This window comes from Sinocyclocheilus rhinocerous, unplaced genomic scaffold (genome assembly GCF_001515625.1).
Source record: "Sinocyclocheilus rhinocerous isolate Xijiao unplaced genomic scaffold, SAMN03320098_v1.1 scaffold619, whole genome shotgun sequence".
NCBI lineage: Eukaryota > Metazoa > Chordata > Actinopteri > Cypriniformes > Cyprinidae > Sinocyclocheilus > Sinocyclocheilus rhinocerous.
Genome location: NW_015636051.1, coordinates 592,058 through 614,838, shown reverse-complemented (window position 1 = coordinate 614,838; position 22,781 = coordinate 592,058).

Here is a 22,781-nt window from a genome sequence, read left to right as displayed (position 1 = left end):
CCTACAAATATATTAAATATGAGATTATCTTAAATGCAGAATAGAACGCTACAACATTAACTAACTACTACAATGTTAAAAGTACATGCCTCATTTATGATGCCATTTGAAATGAAAACAACTTTTTCTCTGGCCCATGAGCTAACTAAGTTAATTTAACTTTAACCCCCACTTTCCTCACTACAATAAACCAATTTATTGAAAGTTACATACCTTTTATCCAGTGTGAGAATCACCTGAATCACCTGGTAAGGACACAGTGTTATGGTTAATGACTGATCAGTGCAAGAAAAACAAAACATAGCAAATATAGCAAATAATTTAACTATAATTAAAAATAGTTTAAAATTTTCTTCTCTCCACAACCACTGCAGGTGGTTGACCTGCTGATCAGACAGCAGAGTGTCTTCAGTCGGAGACTCCTCTAACTTTGCTGTAATAAGGACCGATACAGGAAGTCAATCCTACCTATTCCTGCCAGCAGTTAGTTTTTTTTTTTTTTGTATATATGTACATGTGTGTAATCCTAGGGCAAATGTGCATCATCAATTACCGTCCACTAAAAGTGCTGTTTTGTAAAGTAAAATTTTGAAGTCTTTTTATAAAAACAAACAAGCAAACAAAAAAATATATACAGTATATTCTTTGGACCTTATATCTTTTACCAGACTGTTTGTATTAACTTCTGATCGCGATCTAGTGTGGATTTTAGTCATGTTAAACATCCATTATTGATATGAAAATAGCTTCAATCGCATGAAAATCACACACAAACCATACTATCATAATCGTGTGCTTATTACCTCCTTGTTTCACATGTAGAACTATTTGGTTTGTTTTTTGCGGAGCTTTAAGTGTACAGGACAGCATCATCCAGAAGCACCTACAATAGCGTAGCCATAGTTTAGTCCACGTACAACAACGTTATCTTCAAATTACACATAAATAAAGCCTCTTTTCATACAACAATTCGAAAACTGTAAAGACAACCAACTATAACGTCACTTTGCTAACTTTATTCTTACCTTAAGTTTAGTCCACGTGCTTCTCTTCGTCTGCAATGTGCAGGGTTCCCAAACCAAAAATGCTAAGGGAAGTAATTATTTTGTACTGAGTAAATAAAACAAGGTTATTGTTTGTTATGTGTGTGTACCTAAGAAGATTGGCTGGGATTACGTAGATACATTTTGTAAAGGAAAAATTGCACAATGTTTTGTATTTTGAACAAATGCAGAATAATTCACAACTAGATATATTCATGTAAAGATACAAACTTAACATTTTATTGTTAATATCACAGATTTAATTACGTGACATTTAGATCCACTCGGATTTATTTTATTTATTTATTTATTTTATTTTTTTCAGGGTTGGAGCTAAACTCTGCAGGACAGCGGGTCTCTAGGACCGAACTTACCTACCCTTGAGTAAGATATTCACAAGCAGATTCCATTTTATTTTACTTATTTGTGAAATAATCAGTACTTATCTTTTTATTAAGTATGACTACAAAGTTTTTTATATACATTTTCAGCAATTGTTTATGCCTTGCGGTGTCCACAGGAAACTATTAGAATAATATAGTACAGAAATGTTTATTTTCAGAAATATTACTAATACACCTAATCAGCATATTAGAATGATTTCTGAAGGATCATGTTGCACTCTCAAAAAATAAAAAAAAAGTTGGCAGTGGGACAGTACCCTTTCAAACAGTACCAATCGTCACACACACACAAAAAACTTTCTTCAAAAACATAAAACAACAACATTATTACTTCATATTATTATTATTATTATGACAAACCAAACTTTTAAGAAAAATAAGCAACTTTTTTTTGAGGTGTAAATTTCATATGAATTTGTATTATTTGATTTGTACGAAAAATAGGGATGTACAATATTGGATTTTTGCCAATATCCGATATGCCAATATTTTTCAACTCATTTTGGCCAATAACTGATGCTGATACCGATATATTTCCTTATGTTTGGAAAAAAACACCAAGTCTCTCCTGTGCAGATATTATAAACAAATTATTGTTAATTTTAGTTCATTTTTACAAAAACTCATTTTTAACAAAAACTAACCAACCGAATGACTGGATGCGTCATTCTGTACTTGCAATCTTAAATTAAAACAGTGAATCTAATCACCATTCAGACAAAAGTTTGCTTCAAGAATGACAACACTGCTGATGTGATCTTATCGCTAGCACACCCTGAGCACATGTGAGTTATTCGTCTTATCGGCAAGGCATATCGGCATAATTTGTCAGATCAGACCGATGCCGATGTTTACATTTTAAGCCATTATCGGGCGATTCCGATAACGTTCCAATACTATCGTGCCTCCCTAACGAAAACATAACTGTCAGTGGGGAGTAAGCATATTGTACAAACATATACAAATGAGATTGTACAAAATAGTTATGTATTGCTATGAGAGTGTGCTTATCATATAAATCCCAATTTTATATTTATTTTTTTAGGGACTTATAGTCCCTATGAACAAAACTGGCAGCAAACACTTTACATCCATTCTTGGTAATACGTGCCAGTCAGGCAGCTGCTATTGCAATTAATGGGGATGCTAATGGATAGCTTTGTCAAGGCATTATATAACTCTTCTTGGTCAGAGTAAAATGTAATGTGGATAATAATTGTATGCCTTTATGCCTGCCTTTAAGTCAAAAGTCTGGCTACACAACACTGACTTGAATCGGACTGGAGAAACAACTCAAAATGGTAAGGAAGTAAATTGCTACCCAAAGACAAGAACTTCAATATAAAAGAGCAAAACTAAAAACATGGAACAAAAATGTAAAATCGGCGATAGTCTGGTTTGTTTTCAGTTATCCTCGACTTGTATTCTTTTAAGCTGACAAAGACGTGCCATTCTTTCCTCTTAATAAGCTGCACATCTCTTCACATGTTGGAATGAACATTAACTAAGATTAATAAATGCTGTAGAAGTATCATTCATTATTAGTTCATGTTAACTAAAGTAGTCAACTAATGTTAACTAATGAACCTTATTGTAAAATGTTACCAAGTAATAACACCGTCTCAGATGTTTCTCCTAAAATCCCTGGGGAGAGATACAAATATATATAAATGAGACAACTGTTGACCTAGAGAAAGATGACAGAGCTATACAACGAATGTGGATAGAATATCAGATTATTAAATGTTTGTCTTGGATAAAGAAATGTTCTACTAAAATCTACTGTATGACTTTTGATGGCAGACTTTGGTATCTTGGAAGATCTGAGTAGAGATGTATTCATTTATTGAGAAGACACGTGAGGTTGCTGGAGTTTTTTCTCAGGAGATACAGCCAAGATACTTTTTTTTTTTTTCCAATAGAACGGATGATGTAAAGCATTTTCATCATTTCAGGTCATTAAAATGGTCAGTCTTGTTTTTGGATTGACAGGTCATACACTCTTAAAAATAAAGGTGCTTCAAAAGGTTCTTCACAGCGATGCCATAGAAGAACCATTTTTGGTTCCACAAAGAACCATTCAGTCAAAGGTTCTTTAAAGAACCATCTCTTTCTTACCTTTTTGTAATCTGAAGAACCTTTTTTCACCACAAAGAACCTTTTGTGAAACAGAAAGGTTCTTCAGATATTAAAGGTTCTTTATGGAACCATTTAGACAAAAAGGTTCTTCTATGGCATCGTGAAGCACCTTTATTTTTAAGAGTGTAGCCTTGAGTGGTGTAGTTTTTTCTGGGTCTTGGAGGATCTGGATTTATTATTATTATTATTACTGTGCATTTCATTAATAACATTATCAAAGGATTCACACGCAATGACATTTTAGCTGTTTTTATAATGACAAACTCATAAACATACTGAGCTGTTCCTGTGAGTACAGAGCAACATTTTGCCTCTGGCTCTATTGTGCTGCAATTCTCTGTTGTTCCACACTACCAAGCACCAAACTCCATAGACCAAACAGTCTGGGGAATCACTTTGAAGCTGCTGGCTTTGAGCAGTGATAGCACTTTGCTATAGTTGACTGACACTGCCGTTAGACTGAGCATATGACATCCAGTCTTATAGAAGCAGAACTTGCTGACTTTCCAGTTCAGTTTGAATGGTATTTTATGAGTTTATGCAGGAGTTAATTTCACACATCAGGGCTCAACATTAAGCCTTGACATGTGCTTGTCCTTTGGAAAAATAAATGGGCCATTCACTTGTCCAAATACATTTATTATTATTATTTTATTTTTTTTGTGTGTAGATGTAGTTTATTGGCAAAATTCTCAACAGTGTTCTATCAGCACTTACTTGAGCGCTTACACTTTACATTGTGATATTTGGCCACCTTAATTTCCAGGGCATCATCTTTGATCATCATATAGTGCAAAGTAAGCATCATCTTTGATTTTTTTTACTTGTAATTTACTTACAAGTCTTGTATTTTACTTACATTTTATCAGTAAATTAATTTGGAATAATAAGACACTGTAATGAGGCGGAGGCTGATGCCATGTTAGAATCTATGTGCAGAAGTTTATTAGCAAGATCAGTTCAACAAAATCCAAATCGGCAGGCAGGTAATCATCCATGAGGAAGCAGGCAAAAACATTAAATCAGTCCAATCCAAACAGCAAGGCCAAAAGGTAATACAAAACAAGAACGAGAAATGCAGGCAAGAGGTCATACACAAAATGATCAGGCAATGGTAAAGGAACACTTGGTAAGGCAGGTGAAACTGGCAATACTTTGCGACTCCTGCTTGGCATAAAAGCCAGGCCATGCCAAACAGGAGTCGCAAAGTATTGCCAGTTCCACCGGCCTTACCAAGTGTTCCTTTACCATTGCCTGATCATTTTGTGTATGACCTCTTGCCTGCATTTCTCTGCAATCTCTGCAGAGATAGCAGAGGGAGCGATACACATTAAATACTCGGGCGAGGGCTCCCTCTGCTGGCGTGGTGTTACAGACAATATAGGGCTGTTACCAGTCAAATGAAATGAGTCTCAACAAAATCCGCTGCAGAGGAAACACAGAAGATGCAACTGAAGTGGCATTTTTACATACATTAGACCAATTGTAATGAAGCTCGAAGGTAGCATGAATGCATTTACATGTCAAATGTTCTGCATAATGTTATTTGTTTGTTTGTTTGTTTTTTATTTATTTAATTTACAAATATGAGGTGTTGATAAAAATGCAATGACACTTTTTTATACATGAAACTAAACCATCAGTAGGTAGCTGCAAGTGACTGTTTTATTGAGTGAGTCACTGAGTGATTCATTCAAACAATTCATTCAAAAACGAAGCAGTCTTTATGAATGGGTCATTGAATTGTTGACTCACCCATTCAAAACATGCTGAATCCTTCAGTAATGAAACACTGCTGTGTGTTGCTCAGAAATGTGCAACTGTAAACTCTGTTTGGAACTATTTTCAGCAGTCAATATTGTGTCTAAAACACAAGTTACTTAATATTAACTACATCTTTTTTGAATTGTTGAATCAAATTAATGTCACATTTGCAGTCGTGCTGATATTCAAGAAAACAGCACTCTTGGTTGTGTGGTGTTGCTTATCACGTTATGTTATTATATATATATATATATATTGTGATGCTCTAGGCAAAATGATCTTCTTACTGTGAGGTCCTGGACACATTGGTTGCATTCTTCATAAAGGGCATCTGAAATCACACACAAATAAGCTCTTCTGATGATCCTCTGGGCACACATGCAGTAGTGTTGCTCCTCTTTCTGTGTTGTCTTTCCCTCGACCTCGCTCATTCTACACTCTCTTTCCTGTCCTCCCCTCATCTTCTTCTTGAATATGAACACATAATTTTCTTGGGAACAGATGGGTCCCTGCCTCAGTCAGTACATCATGTCCAAATCATAGCAATCTGCCAAGGCAAACAAGTGGAATGGAAATGAAGTCATCTAAGAGCCAGAGGCATCTCAAAGCAGTTCGCAAAAACGACGGTATTCGCTTACCCTCGTCTTTTCATAAAAGTGATAAATCATTTGCATACCATTGATTTTTGAGTACAAGCTAGACGTGTTTACCAGCTGAGGAATTATTCTGGATTCATCTGTTAAAGTATGGTATTTTTGCGCCACTAATTGGAATGGCAAAAATAATGATTGTTATCTGAAAATTCTCAGCATGAATTTACCAATTGAACAGGCTCAGATACATAACTCCAACCTTATACAGAGCGAGAAGGATGAATCCGTGTTCATCTAAGGGCAGCCCTTCGCCTGAGTCCCGCTCAGCTGCACATTAGCAAACTACATGTATGCGATTCATTGCCTCTAAGGCACCTTGTCAACTTCCGCATCAGAGCTCAGGGTCAGGGGCAGTGTGCCATATATGGAGTGATATATTAGTGTCCAGTAGCGGATAACAGAGAAGGGAGAACTGTCAGAGTGATTTATTCAAATGAAAGAGAGAGAGAGAGAGAGAAACCTGCAGATTACGATAAAAAAAGAGAAAAACTGTCAGCTACACCTCCGGGTCGCATCAAGACAGTGAGGTAGAAAGCGGCGAGACAGTTGTTTACATATGCATCTGGAATTAAAAGGCAAATTAGGGCCGTTGTGGTGGCGGAGGAGGAAGGAAAAGAGCTTTCTGCAGGACGAGATTTCATCAGGGAATCAGCATCAACAATCAATCAAGCTACCTTGGTTTATCTGGAATTGAGTGTTTGTGTTATGCATGTTGGAAATGTAATGTAAAAAACGATCTGGAAATTTTACAGGTCAGTAAAATTTACAGGTCAGTCAGAGATACCAAGAAACACGCATGCGGTCAGATGATCAGCATACTTATCACTGATGTTCTGAAATTATTGTGGCAATCAAGACAGTGTTCATCACTGGAGACCAAAACAATAATTATAAAATGGATAGTTCTAGCTCTGAATTCTGATTGGATGAGACATGATCAAAGCTATTCTAAAATGCTAACACACACACGCACACACGCATGCATGCAGACACACCAGTGAATGCTCATCCGTTGATAAACAGCCTACAGCAGGATAATAATATATGCCTGCATGACAGAAGGATTTATTCTGATTATTAATACGATAATAGTAATAATACAAACAATTAAATGCAACATTTTACATTTATATTTAGCATTTAAAATATGTATTATTATTATTATTATTATTATTATAATATACATTTTTGTTATTTATTTGCTTGCTTGAAATTATATTTCCAGACTACTAAATGTGATAATTACTTCAATTACTAGTTGGCACTTTATCTTTAACATTACAGTGGATTTGCAAAAATTGCATGGTTCAGAACACCTACTCTGCCATTGTAACAAGGAGCTCAGTGTTTGAATTCCCACTACAGTTTATTATTATTATTATTATTATTATTATTATTATTATTATCTTTTTAGGTATACCTACACAATAATTACACTATAAATGCAAAGTTGACAAATAACTAAGAACTTGCAATTTATATATCTATATTTAAGTTACTAAAGTTTAAACGTTTTTGCCATTCCTTTAAATAGTCATGTGCTGTAACAAATGAGTAATTAAAAATACAAATAATGCATATACATTGATGCATATAAACTACATGTACTATTAACACACACACGCACGCACGAACGCACGCACGCACACACACACACACACACAAAGTAGGCTGTAAAATATCACACTGCAGGAGACTGTAGTCAATGCTTGACATTTCAAATCACCACATATCTCATATCTGTTTATTTTACAAAAAATGAAAAACAAAGATCAAGAACTGTTAGAACTATTATTAGTTAAAAATAAGTTTAAACAGCAGTGTTCAGCAAAAGCATGTATAGCAAAATCATGCATGGCAATCTCAAAAGAAGGACAAAAACCATAAAAAGGGCCTAAAACATGATTTGTTTTTCATATTTATAAAATATATTTATTAATATTTCCTCAATATTATAATTAAAATAAATGAAAAAATAAATAAATACATAGATAAATATATGCAGGCCACTTCAAGTCCAGATATTTACAGAAAAGCTCATATAGTGCAAACCATAAAAGCAAGTGGCAAATCATAATGCCAGAAAAACATAATATAACACATATTTTGAATAAAACAATCAAATCATATATTTGTAACAATATTTTCTTTCAGTGTTAACTGGAAAAGATGAACCATTGCATTGGAAGTTATGGTCTGCTTATTATTATTATTATTATTATTATTATTATGATGATGATGATGATGATGATGATAATAATTATTATTATTATTATAAATAAAATCATAATTATTAAGCTTTAAAAAAAATGTCCAATTCCCTATCAATGTCCGTTGGTTGAAATTAAATGCTCAACATTCACATAAGTGATTTGGATGTTCATATATACTTTTCGGCCATTAATGCATTTTATATATATTGAAAAAAAAAAAAAAACAGGAGGAGAGAGAGCCACCCAACTGAAACATACCGCCAGACAATGGTTATTATGATAATTTATGACTGCACAGGGAACATTACCCTCCAATACTGATCAAAAAATATGAACACAAAATAGGCCCAATTGTCTCCATAAAACGTGAAAATTCAGAAGTTCAGAAGATTTTTTTTTTGTTAATACCCTGCGAAAAACACTGTCAGCAGATCATTGCAGAACATTGTGTATGTTTTCGTTTGCAATACATGGGTAATAGCTTGGTAAAGGTTGAATCTCTGATTATAGCACAGATATTGAAAAAGGGAAGAACCGGTGACATATTATTTTCTCACCGGATGAAAAAAATAATAGTTTCCTGGGAGATTCAGCATTGTTGTCCAGTTATCACCTGCCTTTGAGCTGTTTATGGAAATGTTTTATAAGTCTGAAGACAGTTAGGAACACAATAATTCACCGCAAAACTCCTCATAGTAATATAGACTCAAAAACTTCACACTCAGAGTACTAGCCACACATGATTTATCGAATTTGACATTGCATCTGCCGTTGTAATGGAAAATCAGTTATCGTTAAGCAAAATTTGAAATGTTCCCGGTCTGTATAAGAAGAAATATTTACAATGGAAGACTATGAAGGGACAAGGTTCATTATAAACAAAAAATACTATTGATTTTTGCTTTTTTCTCATCTGTTTCATGAATAAGACTTATATTATATACAATTATGCATAATCATGAATTTCTGATGTGATTACTGTGTTTATATGCTTCTGATATGCCAATAAGATCAGAAAGAAAATTCTGTATATTATAATATTCCATAAATGTTTTTTTTTCCCTTCTTTTTATTTTTTGAGACAAATGCTAGTTAGCATCGAACTAGCAGCAGGAAGGAAGCTTCCATTCTCCAGAAGCAGCAGTGTCAGCATGACTTACACTCTTCCAGAAATAGCCTACTGATAGGAGGTGAGGATGTCAGCCTGACTTAGGTCAAACTGAAAAAGAGGCTTGGGAGATTTTACCTGCTGAGCGAACCTGCGTTTTTGGTCTGTAGGGGTAACGTAGGGCACTTTTACACATTTATTTTTTGACATCCGCTTTGGGCCACTTTTAAAGGTGGTTGTAAATCTCACTTGACACTTGTATTTAATTCTCTTCTTAATTTGAAAATTTTCATTGCTGCTTTTCATCATTACAAGATAGGCTAGGTCTGGTTTGAAATCATCACTTGGTTAGTGGAAATATGGGAATCCCTGTGTGCAAGTCATGGTGGAAGTAGGGTATAATTGATGAACTGATCTAACATTTGATATGTATATATTGTGAATTTAAGGGGATTTGGTTTAAAGGAAGTGCAATGTGGTCCATTACTGACTGTTCCAGTCAGAATGAAGATTCATTAGTGAAATATGCCAGAAGTAAAATTGTAGCTCCAAGATGTACAGTGTAAATCTGCTAAAAGCAGAATAACACGTTTTTATAAAACACCTAATTAAGAGGTTATGTAAATCCAAAAATGATTACGCTAATTAATGCACTGCTTGCTGAAGTGGTTATTTTCAATTAGTATGTTTTTATATGGTTGCTTAAAAATGCCGTGCTAAAGTGTTTGCATATGTGACAAAAAGTGTCTAAAGTGTTTGCATATGTGAAAAATTGTGCCTTATGATTCCCACAATATTTAAAGTACACAACAAATGTTTTGTCAGGTAATCTAAATGTACTTCATGTTGTAACATCTAAACCTGACCACGTTAAGTTACACCAATAAAAAGTCTTGGCAAAACATCATATGTATATGCTTACATTATATTATATCAAATTTCAGATCTGTGCAGTTAAAATAGCTGCTGATGGGATGAGAATATTCACAACTGTAGAATTCCAGCAAGAAGTGTAAAATTGGATCTAAAAACCTGATCTGATCTAAATCCAGATTTTCAGATGCAAAAGGTTGCTCAGGTATCAGAGAAAATTAGCTTCAAAACTTGGGATCACAATGGGTCATTCCATGACCACTTCTTTTTTTTTTTCTAAAGCAATTCACAGAGGTTGGCTGATTGCGTGGATGGTCCCTAGGTAGCCATTTACTATAAATATGCAGAAAAAATGGTAGCAGTCACTGGTTATCCTTAGTAACCTTCTAGTTGGTGTAATTCTCATAAGTTATGGATTCAAATCTCCAAAACTTAAAATCGCAGCCCAAATCTTCAGCTGAGTACAAGACTGTACAAACACTACACCTCATCAAGCCTCAGCCAAGAAAACAAAAAACAAAAAGGGGGTGAATATCTGTGAAAGGCTGATTATACACAATTACTATGGTAATTGCACGCTGGGGAAAAGGAACAAGGTAAAGATGCCGAAAGGTGACTGCGACTTAAAGGAAGAGGTGTTAAGGACCCCATACATTCATAAGTCTGACCAATGAAAAATGGGGGAATGTTCAGCAAAACTGCCTGAAAACAAATATACAAATCATTCGCACTTCACCTTTCATTAAAGGGACACCTCACCAAAAAAATTTAAATTCTGTCATAATTTACTCACCCTCATGTCATTCCAAATCCATAAGACTTCACAAATTATGATATGTTTTAATGCAACCTGAGAGGTTTCTGTCCTTCCACTGAAAGTTCAGATAACCAAAACGTTGTAAAACGAGTCCATCTTAAAACAAATTGAATCCAAGTCTTGTGAAGATATGATTACTTTAAATAATGAACAGATTTGATTTAGGTTTTCACATATAAGAACACATAGACATACTGTAGCACATCACATATTGTAACCACAGAACCTCTTAGGTTTCATTAAAAAATCTTAATCTTAGTTTTGATGATTAACCTTCTTTTATGGGTTTTCATTTTTTTTGGGTGAACTATGCCTTTAAATGCTAAAGAAAGCATACATGCACAGCAAAATCCCCAGAGTTAAATCAACTCTGCTCAGAGTACATATTGTCCAAATCTACAGAGTGTTAAAGTAACACTGAAGCAGAGTTACAACTGTTGAGGATTATGTGATACGTTTTCATGTCTAAAAGCCTGAGCAGAAGTTGTTCATCTTCAACATTGTTAACAGCGGGTTCTCAGTGGAACTCTCATCTCAAATATGGAAGCAATCAATCAACAATTTGTAAGTAATCAATGCCCATAGAAAATACACTGTCCTTTTCATAATTCAACTCAATGGCTCGTAATTTGTGTCGGAACACATAAATAAATGCTTTTCATTCACAGTTCACTTTAGATGTTAGGAGGACTTCCTGCACAGCTGGTCCTACTAGACAAAAGCAAAATAAGTGTTGAGGAAAGCCATTATTTTTCCTTGGCTCTGTGAGAAACAGCTCACAACAGCTGCATTAATTTGCCTCTAATTAGATATTCTCGGTTATAAAGAGAAAGACAAGACTGTGTTCATGGAAAGTGTGGGTTTCCAGGCGTGTGTGTGTTATTTCTGTTGTCCAGTACCTTTTAAACCTGTTATGCAATAGCTTTTTATAAACAATATACAGGTGCATCTCAATAAATTAGAATGCTGTGGAAAAGTTCACTTTATTTAATACACGAGTTTCACAATTTGAGTTGAATTACTGAAATAAATGAACTTTTCCACGATATTCTAATTTATTGAGATGCACCGGTATGGCTTTGTTATAATTTAAGGAAATATTTTTATGATGTCTACACCTGACTTTCAGAAATATAACCTGGTTAAACTCAGACTCTTAAACATTGTTACATTTATTAAAAACTTAATTATTAAATGAATAGGATGAAAATGAAGAGCTAAATAAGATCTATAACGCAAAGCCATTGCTTAAAATGTTTAATCATTTGAAATATTGATATTATCTTAGTGATTTATCTTCTTTTACAAAATATGGATGGAGGAAGGCAAACAAACTAATGTCATAAAGCATCACAGAATTCATAAACTCCCTTGCTAATACTTACTGAAGTTATGTTCTTGTTTTCTGCAAAAAAAAAAAAAACGTCCTGAAGGATGATATCATTATTGACCTGCCTTGTTTATTAGTTAGAGCCATAGCATTGTGGGCAGCAATCCAACATATAATTTTCAGTGTAAAATGAATGAATGAATTATTCATTCATTATATATACATGCTGCAAATTATTTTCATGTTTAGGATAACCGATTAATAGCTGATATTAAAAGTTTATCCAATCTATAAAAATACTAATCACTAAACACTAACACAACATCAACTGAACATTACATTTAGCAGTATTATTAAATTATTGTCATTTTTCAAAATTTAATTTCAGATCATTAGATTATGGCAATTGTAAATAAATAAATAAATAAATAGATAAATAGATAAATAGATAGATAGATAGATAGATAGATAAATAAATAAATCAGCTGATAACCAATATAAAAGCAATGATATTGTGCATGTCTAGATATTACAAAAGACAAACTTTTACATATTAAAACAATTAGAACAAAAAACAACAACAACAACAATACAATTTTAATGAGACAAAAGAAAAAAATTAAAAGAAACTGTCAGACTCTGTTCCATGTTTCGTGTGTGTCCTGCTCCCCATGTGCCTTCCCATGCCCTTATTTGGTTTGTTTCCTGTTCCTCCCCTGGTTAATTAAGTTGATTTCTTCCCAGGTGTTTCCCTTGATGTGTCATTGCTCCCAGGTGTGTCTCGTCATCCCCTCCTCCTGTGTGTGTATATAAAGTGTTCCCAGTCCCTAGTTCTCTGTCCGATGTTAAAGGTCTTCGTGTGAACGTCTTCCTGAGTTCGTCTCCCTTGGTCCGTGCAAATAAAGTCCTGTTAAGTATTCTCCAGCGTCTCCTCGTTCCTCGTGTGTGTGCACCCCGTGACAGAAACTGACAATTTAATAAGAAATATTCCAGATTTGTATTTTCTTTTATGTTAGAAGTTGACAATAAAATGCATAATAATCAGCGTTGTAAAATGATGCAAAATTCACCCTCATGCACACTTAATTGTGATATTTTAATTAACAAAAACAAAATATTATGATTTCTGTCTTTAAATATGGAAAGTTTGCTATTTTATTCAACTTATTTGGACAGTGTATGTGATGGGGGCATACAAACGTTCTGCATAACAGGATTGACCCAAATGTGGGCCGCTACAGTGCCGTGTGGGTTTTTGAAGGCTGGAGAGACTCTGTATATGAACACAGTCTGTGTGGGGAGCTGAACAAACACCGGGAAGGACTGCGTCCAACGAGTGCCACATCTAATCATCCTCCATGTGTCCTTCACAGGGCGCTCAGCCAGAAAAACTGGAAATTGAGTGGAGCCATTTCTCTCTGGAGCTCTTGCTCTCTCTCACTCCCTCTGTTGCAGAGCTAATATAAGATATACGATTTCATAAGTGGATTACATAAGTAGGTAAAAAGAATCTGACCTTTAATTCAAGCAGAATTTACACCAACATAAATACAGCATCACGTCATACTGAGTTTCTGCACTTTTCAGTCTAACTGCCAGTCTAAAATTCCAATTATCCAGTAGAATCTTGACTCCTGGAGTCCTATTGGATTGGTGTAATATTTTACACATCCATACTTGGGTTGGATGAGAATAGTGAATAATATTATTACTGTATGTTTCAAGGAGATCACATGCAGAGCTATACGCACATTAAAATTCCCGAAAGATTTTCTTTTGATGTCCTATTAATAGGCATTTCATCCTCTCGGCAGCATGTTGCTAAGCTAACAATCTCATTCTCTAAAACAGTCTATTTTTATACATCCATACTTATCTGTTATAAATAAATTATAAATACATTATAGTCAAAATGTCTCTCTCTTTGTCTTTACACAAACATTGGTGCATTTTGGGATTGCCTTCTCTGCAAAAGATACATTCAATGCTGCCTTAGAATTTTGTATTTCTACATTTTGGAACAGTGTTTTTCACAGAAAAGTGAATATGATGCCTTAAAATGCTGCATATGTAGGTGGCTTACAATATTCTGAGTCTAGTTTCTGAAAGAACATTTAGAAACACTTTACAATAAGGTCCCATTAGTTAACATTAGTTAATACATCAACTAGCATTAAACTGACAATGAGCGTTAGATTTGTTACTGTCACGATCACCAGCTGGAGTGCACATGAGCTCCTCCAGGGGGCACACCACCCCAGACTGTTGTCCCTCCCTCACAGAATGCATTCCCATAATCCTTTGCCTGGACTCTTGATCACTGATTGCATTCACATGTGTCTCATTACCTCATCAGTCATCACCCTATTTAAAGCCTGTTTTTTCACTCATTCATTGCTTAGTCTTGTAAATGTCACACTGTTGTTCTCAGTCCTCGTATTCTGGTTCCTTTGTCATTGTTTTGACCCTTGCCTTGTTTCCTGTTTATCCTGATTTGTCTAAGTTCTCTGCCTTGTTGTATTGTTTGGGTTACCTTAATAAAACTGCATTTAGATCCTCAATTTTTGTGTCCCTGTGTAGATTGTGACAGTCACAGTATTTATTAATCTTTTTTAATCGTTTTTATTTTTCATTGCTAGTTCATGTTAGGTCGGGTTCATTAATATTAACAGACACAACTTTTGATTTTAAAGGGGTCATATGATGCGATTTCAATTTGTCCTTTCTCTTTGGAGTGTTACAAGCTCTTGGTGCATAAAGAAGATCGTCTCAGGTTACGTATGTAACCCTAGTTCCTCGAGGGAACGAGACGCTGCGTCGAAAACGCTAGGGGAACGCCTTCTGCGACCCACGCTCTGAATCACATGTGAAATCAGTCCAATAGCTGAACGGGACGTCACGGCGGATGACGTCATGTTATAATCTGTAATTATGTCCCCACTGGATGCAACAAATGCCTCGTTTGTAATGGGTATTAATGTTTGTCTCGTCGCTCCGGCCGGACACGGCATCACAGTATGGTGATGGGCGTAACATTTCCGTCTCACGCTTGAGGTATTCGGCCAATCACAACGCACTGGATAGCTGGCCAATCAGAGCACACCTCGCTTTTCAGACCGATGAGCTTTGTAAAAATTGACGCGTTTCAGAAAGGCGGGGCATAGAGGAGAAACAATAATGTACAGTATGTGGAAAATAATGTGTTTTTTTTTTAACCTTAAACCGCATAAACACATTTCATTACACCAAATACACAAAAATAATGTTATTTTTAGCAACATCATATGGCCCCTTTAATGTATTGTTGAAATTAAGATTTATAAATGCTTTAGGAGTATTTTTAATTGCACATGTTAACTAATGAATCTAACTAATGTTAACAAATTGAACCTTATTGTAAAGTGTTACCAAAAATTTCCATCAATTTTTTTTCCCATAGGAATAGTTCAGCCAAAATGTGCTAAATTTACTCACTCTCAGGCATCTAAGAAATATATATATTTTTTTTCTTAATTGGATTTGGATGAAATTTAGAGAAATTCAGCATTACATCACTTACTCACCAATGAATCCTCTGCAGTGAATGGGTGCCGTCAGAATGAGAGTCCAAACAGCTGATAAAAACATCACAATAATCAACAAGTAATTCTCACGACTCCAGTCTATCAATTAACGCCTTGTGAAGCAAAAAGCTGTGTCTTTGTAAGAAACAAATCCAACAGGGCATTTTAACTTAGAATCGTCACTTCTGGCCAAAACACTTCATAATCCATAATCCATTCCTCTACTGGAAAAGTCCATGCCTGTTGTCCTCTCACATCAAAATCCATTTTTTTAGGCATTTTTTAGAACTGTTTTGGACTGTTTTTGCTTGTGCTTGATCTATGCATATTTCTCTCCTGATTCAGATGAGACTGCTTTTTCACTGAAGAAAGGAATATTATAGATAAAGGGCTCTGGAAGCACTGGTTTGAGGCAAAAACGTCTTGATGGATTTGTTTAATACAAACGTGCAGCTTTTTGTTTCACAAGACATTAATTAATGGACTGAAGTCAAGTGGATTGCTCGTGAATTATTGTGATTATTGTATTTTTATCAGCTGTTTGGACTGTCATTCTGACGGCACCCATTCACTGCAGAGGATCTATTGGTGAGCAAGTGATGTAATGCTAAATTTCTCCAAATCTGTTCTGATAAAGAAACAAACTCATCAACCTCTTGGATGGCCTGATGGTGAGTTTTCAGCTAATTTTTTATTTTTGTTGGAAATTTTAGAATGTTTGAACAAATGCCTTACATCTCTGTAGGATTTGTTGTACCATAATCTACTGTATAGACAACAAATCCTACAGAGTTCTTAATATGAATATGATAAGTTCTTAATATGAAGAACTTCAATTGAATTTCAAGTAAGGTTTTTTGCGTATTACTCAAAATTGTTAACCATCCTTTTGCTTTCCTTTTAAGGTTAGTTCATAAATCAGCCATGTATTCGAGAATGTTCATGTTGCAGTCGCCTGAACGTGTGCGATGCTGAGTGGTGTTTTGTGTAAAAAGACTGGACAGTTTACTCTGCATTATATTAACATTGCATGTTTTCTCTGCCTTGTAATTGAGCCACTTTGCCGACCAATCACCTCGCACCATGTACAGGATCTGTCATTAGAGCTAGAACCGCCAGTGCTGTTATAAAAATGCAAATGAGTTGCTCCTCTGGAGGAATTCAGTCTATATGCCTGCTGCAGCACTGATACATGGACACAATGTTAGTTATGAGCTTACTGGAGTGATTTTGTTATGGCATATTGTTGTGACATATTGCCTTCATTCTTTCTTCAAAAAAATTTCTGTTCATTAAGCAATTCTATTAATGTCTGATAAGAAGTTTATGCTTCATTGGATGTGAAACTTAGAACAGTTTGATAATACTTTACTATAAACCTCTCATTTATAAAGGACGAAGATCTATATTTATAAAGGACGTCTTTTTTTTTTTTTTTTTTAAACCTTTTTATGCGATTTTGTGAACCAATTATTGTGATAACATGTTGAATGGTTGACCTAAACGTCAAGTTTGAGAATGTATTAATAAAACCTATAATTGATAGGTTTGAGTTGATGGCTACTGGATGTCATTGCAAGCAATTAGTACGAAGGGCAAAATAATAATATTAAAAAAATAAAATATAAATTTGACTATGATAGAACGATCAGTAATTATGTCCCATTTTAAGTCAAGCCTGGGCAAAGAACAAGAGGAAGCAGACAATATTGTTTAAATGAAACATTAGTATCAAGTCAGTGTATATGTAAAACTTTCTAAAGCATACTTGTGCCTGTCAGTGCAGAATTCAAATGCCACTTGCCATTAAAAATCATTAAAGAATATAATTTTAGTATATGAAACGCCATTGAAATCAGCGCTGTTGAGTAATACCTATAATGAAGACACTATTGAAAAGAACATTTAGTGGTAAATTCATATGCTAATTGTAATATAATAATATAATGAATTTATATGAAGTTAGCCGAGGTGTAGGCAGCAGTTGGCAGACATGAAGCTTGGTTGGAAATTCACAGAATAGGAGACAGGTAGACATTGAAGTGGCTGCTTTCGCTGCTGTTTTCCCCAGTCAGCATGGAAGACTTTTAGTGCTGAATTAACAGTCCTGCTGAGATAAAGGTTTGTTTCCTGTCAGACTGAAAGGTGTATTGTCTGTGAAAAAAAAAAAAAGTCAGGAGGTCGCGTATCATTTCCTGTCTCTGCAGCCATGGACAAGTGTGACAAGTTTGAACTGATTCTTACTTTTTGCTTTGTTATTTTTGAATGAATTTTATTGACTTGATGAGATTTTTACTTAGGAGCCCCATTTTCTACTAAAAACAATGTTCATTTCTTTGCTGCCGTGCTGCCATGCTGTTGATCTCTTAAGAGCTGTGTTATATATCACATAATATAATTATTGCACAATAATTACACAATTACCTGTCTACTTGGCCACTAATTTTCCTAAAGATCATAAGTCATTAGACTAATTTAGATTAACTTTTTAATTTTGCCTTGCTTGTCTTCCAAAAAAAAAACCCATTTTTTATGAAATTAAGAAAATAAATCTTTCATTCAGCAAGGACACAATAAATGTATCAAAAATGACAAAAAAGACTTACACAATACTTGTTACATAAATACATTCATAAATAAGCAAACACACAAACACTGTTCTATTGAACTTTCTATCAGTCAATGAATTTCAATTTCTATTAAATGATTTCTGAAGGATCATGTGACACTGAACACTATAGTAATGACTGCTGAACATTCCATAACTCAGAAATGTTCACAAAAGTTTTTGCATGGTATTTGCCATGTATTACAATCTGCAGGTACTTTATGAAGGTTTATTACTGTTGTTACATTGACATTTATAAATGTGCATAATTAAATATCATGAATCTTCCTTTTGTTATGATAATAAAACAAGCATTATGCATCATTCATCACTTTTAACCTGTTTTCCTCCCCTGTACTTGGCCACTAATTTTCCTAAAGATCATAAGTCATTAGACTAATTTAGATTAACTTTTTAATTTTGCCTTGCTTGTCTTCCAAAAAAAAAACCCATTTTTTATGAAATTAAGAAAATAAATCTTTCATTCAGCAAGGACACAATAAATGTATCAAAAATGACAAAAAAGACTTACACAATACTTGTTACATAAATACATTCATAAATAAGCAAACACACAAACACTGTTCTATTGAACTTTCTATCAGTCAATGAATTTCAATTTCTATTAAATGATTTCTGAAGGATCATGTGACACTGAACACTATAGTAATGACTGCTGAACATTCCATAACTCAGAAATGTTCACAAAAGTTTTTGCATGGTATTTGCCATGTATTACAATCTGCAGGTACTTTATGAAGGTTTATTACTGTTGTTACATTGACATTTATAAATGTGCATAATTAAATATCATGAATCTTCCTTTTGTTATGATAATAAAACAAGCATTATGCATCATTCATCACTTTTAACCTGTTTTCCCCCCCTGTACTTTTATACTCGCAATAAACATTTTGAATATCTTAAATGTATGTTCCACTATACTGTATATAAAAATCATCATTCATTCTCAGCAAATATAAATACACACATATATATATATATATATATATATATATATATATATAGGTGAAAATCTGAAAATTTTTGAAGGATCTTTTTTTAGCTATATTGCCCAGCTGTATAAACTACTGTATCACCATATGGTACCTGTGCTCATTCTCTGCTGTTTTCCTGCTGTCAGTCCCGGTCTTGTAATTTCCTTGCTTTTTGTCTGCCTTCAACTCTTTTCCCTCGTCTCATCTTGTGTCATCTGATCTTGTCTTGTTTCCTTGCTTCTCCTTATCTTTAGTTGTAGATGAGTGTCCATGTTGCACCTAAAGCATAGCACAAATGGCATAAATGAAACTACTGTACAACCTATAGAATACACAATTCAAACTCTACTCCTTTTTTCCCCCTTTCTTTGTACTTACCAGGCCTTGGGGGAATGCAGTGCACAGTAAGATGGGTGACTTCAATAGCACAGTTGGCCTGAATGTTTAGAATCTGCAAAAAAAAAAAAAAAAGTACTTACTGACTTAAGTTATTATTATTGTTACATGAAACAGCTGTGTGCAATCAGTGCTGTGTGCAATCAGTGCAATGAATGATGGGATATGTAGTCCGGGGTGATATGCAACAGTGTGTCGTGCGAGAGTCAATGAAAATGGAAAGGGTGACCTCTGATGGCTAGCAGACGGAAGTTCATGGACCGGATACGTAACAATTATTTGTTTTGTTGTTGTTTATGTGTTAAAAAAAGTATGATGGTTTCTGTTTGTTTGTTTATCCATCACTTTGTTGCAGAGATGCATAGGGTAATTTGTAAAGTGACAGGGCTAAAATAAGGGTGATGCCTCTTTATGGCTGCTGACCTGAGGACACAAGCGTGAGGGAACAGCTCTGTTTGTTTTGTGGTTATAAATTTGTGGGGGGATGAAAATAAGGTTACTTGTGTTCCCCACAATAAGCATCATAGAAGAAAACAAATCATAATTGAATCCTCTCACTGACGCAGCACATCCAAGCAGGTAGGCACTAAAGGAAAACTATTGTATGGATAATGTACATAATCGAAGGAAAACCGCTGGAACAGGACTCAGGAAGACAGGTTAGTTGTGTATTGCGTATGGATTACATTTTCTGCAATTAATGATAATTATAAAACCTAAGCATTCCTGCCATGCTAAAATACACACTATAGTAAAAGCTATGACATGAAACATCTGCTCACCAGCTACTTTGTAATTTCAGACAACTGAAATGTTTTGTTTTTGTGTTACACTTACATGATTAAAGGTAAGATTTTTTTTATTTATTTTTTTTATATTCCAACCATTTCCAACTCTTAGAGTTAAGTTTTTAAATTAAGATTTTAAATGCTTAGTATTAAAGCTGCAGTCCGTAAGTTTTGCCTCTTTCTCACCATCTCTGTTTGAAAACCTGCAATTGCAGCTATTTGCGGAATTATCTTCCTTGCGTGGGTTGTGCACCGGCACGGCTCCAGCGTGTACGAATCTAATGTGTGGCTGTCAGTCACCGCACCGGTGTGGATAATGCACTTTGTATTCACAGATTCTACATTTTGAAAGTATGACCCAAATAAGAATTTTCACTGGAGAATGTCATCTGAACAAGTAAGTAACAAATGCCACTTTTGACTTTTGTTCTGATCAACTGAGGAAAAACGCATTACAATAAATTGCGCTATCAATGGTGATTAAATCTAACGATCGGTTAGCTCATATCACTCTCCAGTCACTGATGATTGTCGTTTCGACCTTTCTGGATTACAATCAGCCATTTATTCAGGCTGCTGTGAGAAAAGGCTATAAAAAAATCCGTCACCTGCAGCATCCTCACGTGCAATATAGCATACTAGCCGGGACAACTTCTTTATGTTTACAGATGTGACGTAATGACGCAGCGCCAGGCTTGAATTTCCCACGAAAACCTACCCGTACCACTCAAATGAGAAAACTTTATTACAAGCTTACCGCTGTGAATCGAGCTAAAGTAAGGCGATAGCTTTGAACACTGGCTGGTTATGTACTTGCTCAAAAATTTATTTTGGATAATTTTAACCAAAAAAGTTGTGGAGTACAGCTTTTTTTTTTTTTTTTTTTTCCTGATTTTGCTGTGCTTTTAGTAAAATCCCCATTTGTTTGTCAGCTGATTGTATGTTCTGATGATTATATCAATGAATTCACATGTATGATATCCCAAGGTTTCAAATTCAAAATAATGTTTTGCCTGTTTGTCTTAACAAATGCACATACATACATGGCAATAAATAACCCCAAAAGATAAAAAAAATCCGATTCCTTCATTTTTATTGATTTCTTTTTTCTTTTCTTTTTTTGTTGATAAAATCAATAGAGGCCATGCTATGCTATGAATATAACATTTGCTAAGTCTTCTTTATAAATAAAATAAACAATTTTGTATATATTTTTATGTAATATTTTTTGTCAGAATACATTCTCCTAACGCAGTTTATTGTACATTGACTGCTATGAGTATGCCATTCATGGGTTTAAAGATTGTACAAGCGTAAACATTGAGCCTTCCTCGCACCATCAAAACATTTAGCACAGTCCGCTCATACCCATCAATCTCTTTTCAGCTCAACCAATATGATACCAACGTGATAGTTTGGGGGCGTGGCTACTGCAGCAGGCTGAGCCAGAGTTTGGTTAGCCAGAGTGGGACCATGGCTGACGTGTTACATGGGAAAATATATTAAGATTCGGTTACAGAAGTGCAAGCCACAATTCAAAGATGTGCCAAAATATGTAGAGACAGACAATAGATGCATTTTCATTACAGATTTGCACCAACATTTTGCAATATTTTATAAATGTTGATAAAAAAACTATTGTGAAAAAACAGCATTTCCATAACCGATGTTAGGCGACTAAAACGTAATTATTTCCTCTTGCGATAAGTCATGGCGACGGATGTTAGTAGGTTCACACTTATCGTAGCCACCACACTAGCCATTATTTTTAATCGAAGGAGATGTAGCCGTGTATCTTTACCGAACCAATGCGGCAAGCCACTTCTGAAACGTGCCGCGGCGTGCCTGGTATAAACACAATCACTAGGCTAGAGCTCTAGAGACTAGAGCGGCCATGATCCAAGCATTAATGGCAACGAAACGGCTATGTATAAGGTGTTTCTTGGAGTTTATAGTACATTAAAGAATAATCAAGTTTTTTTTTTTTACGTACGCCAGGTGACCTGTAAATGTGAAAATCCACTGCAGTTTTGCAAAATATTCCTTTTTCAAATTGCCTGAAAACCACCTCATGCGGAAAACTC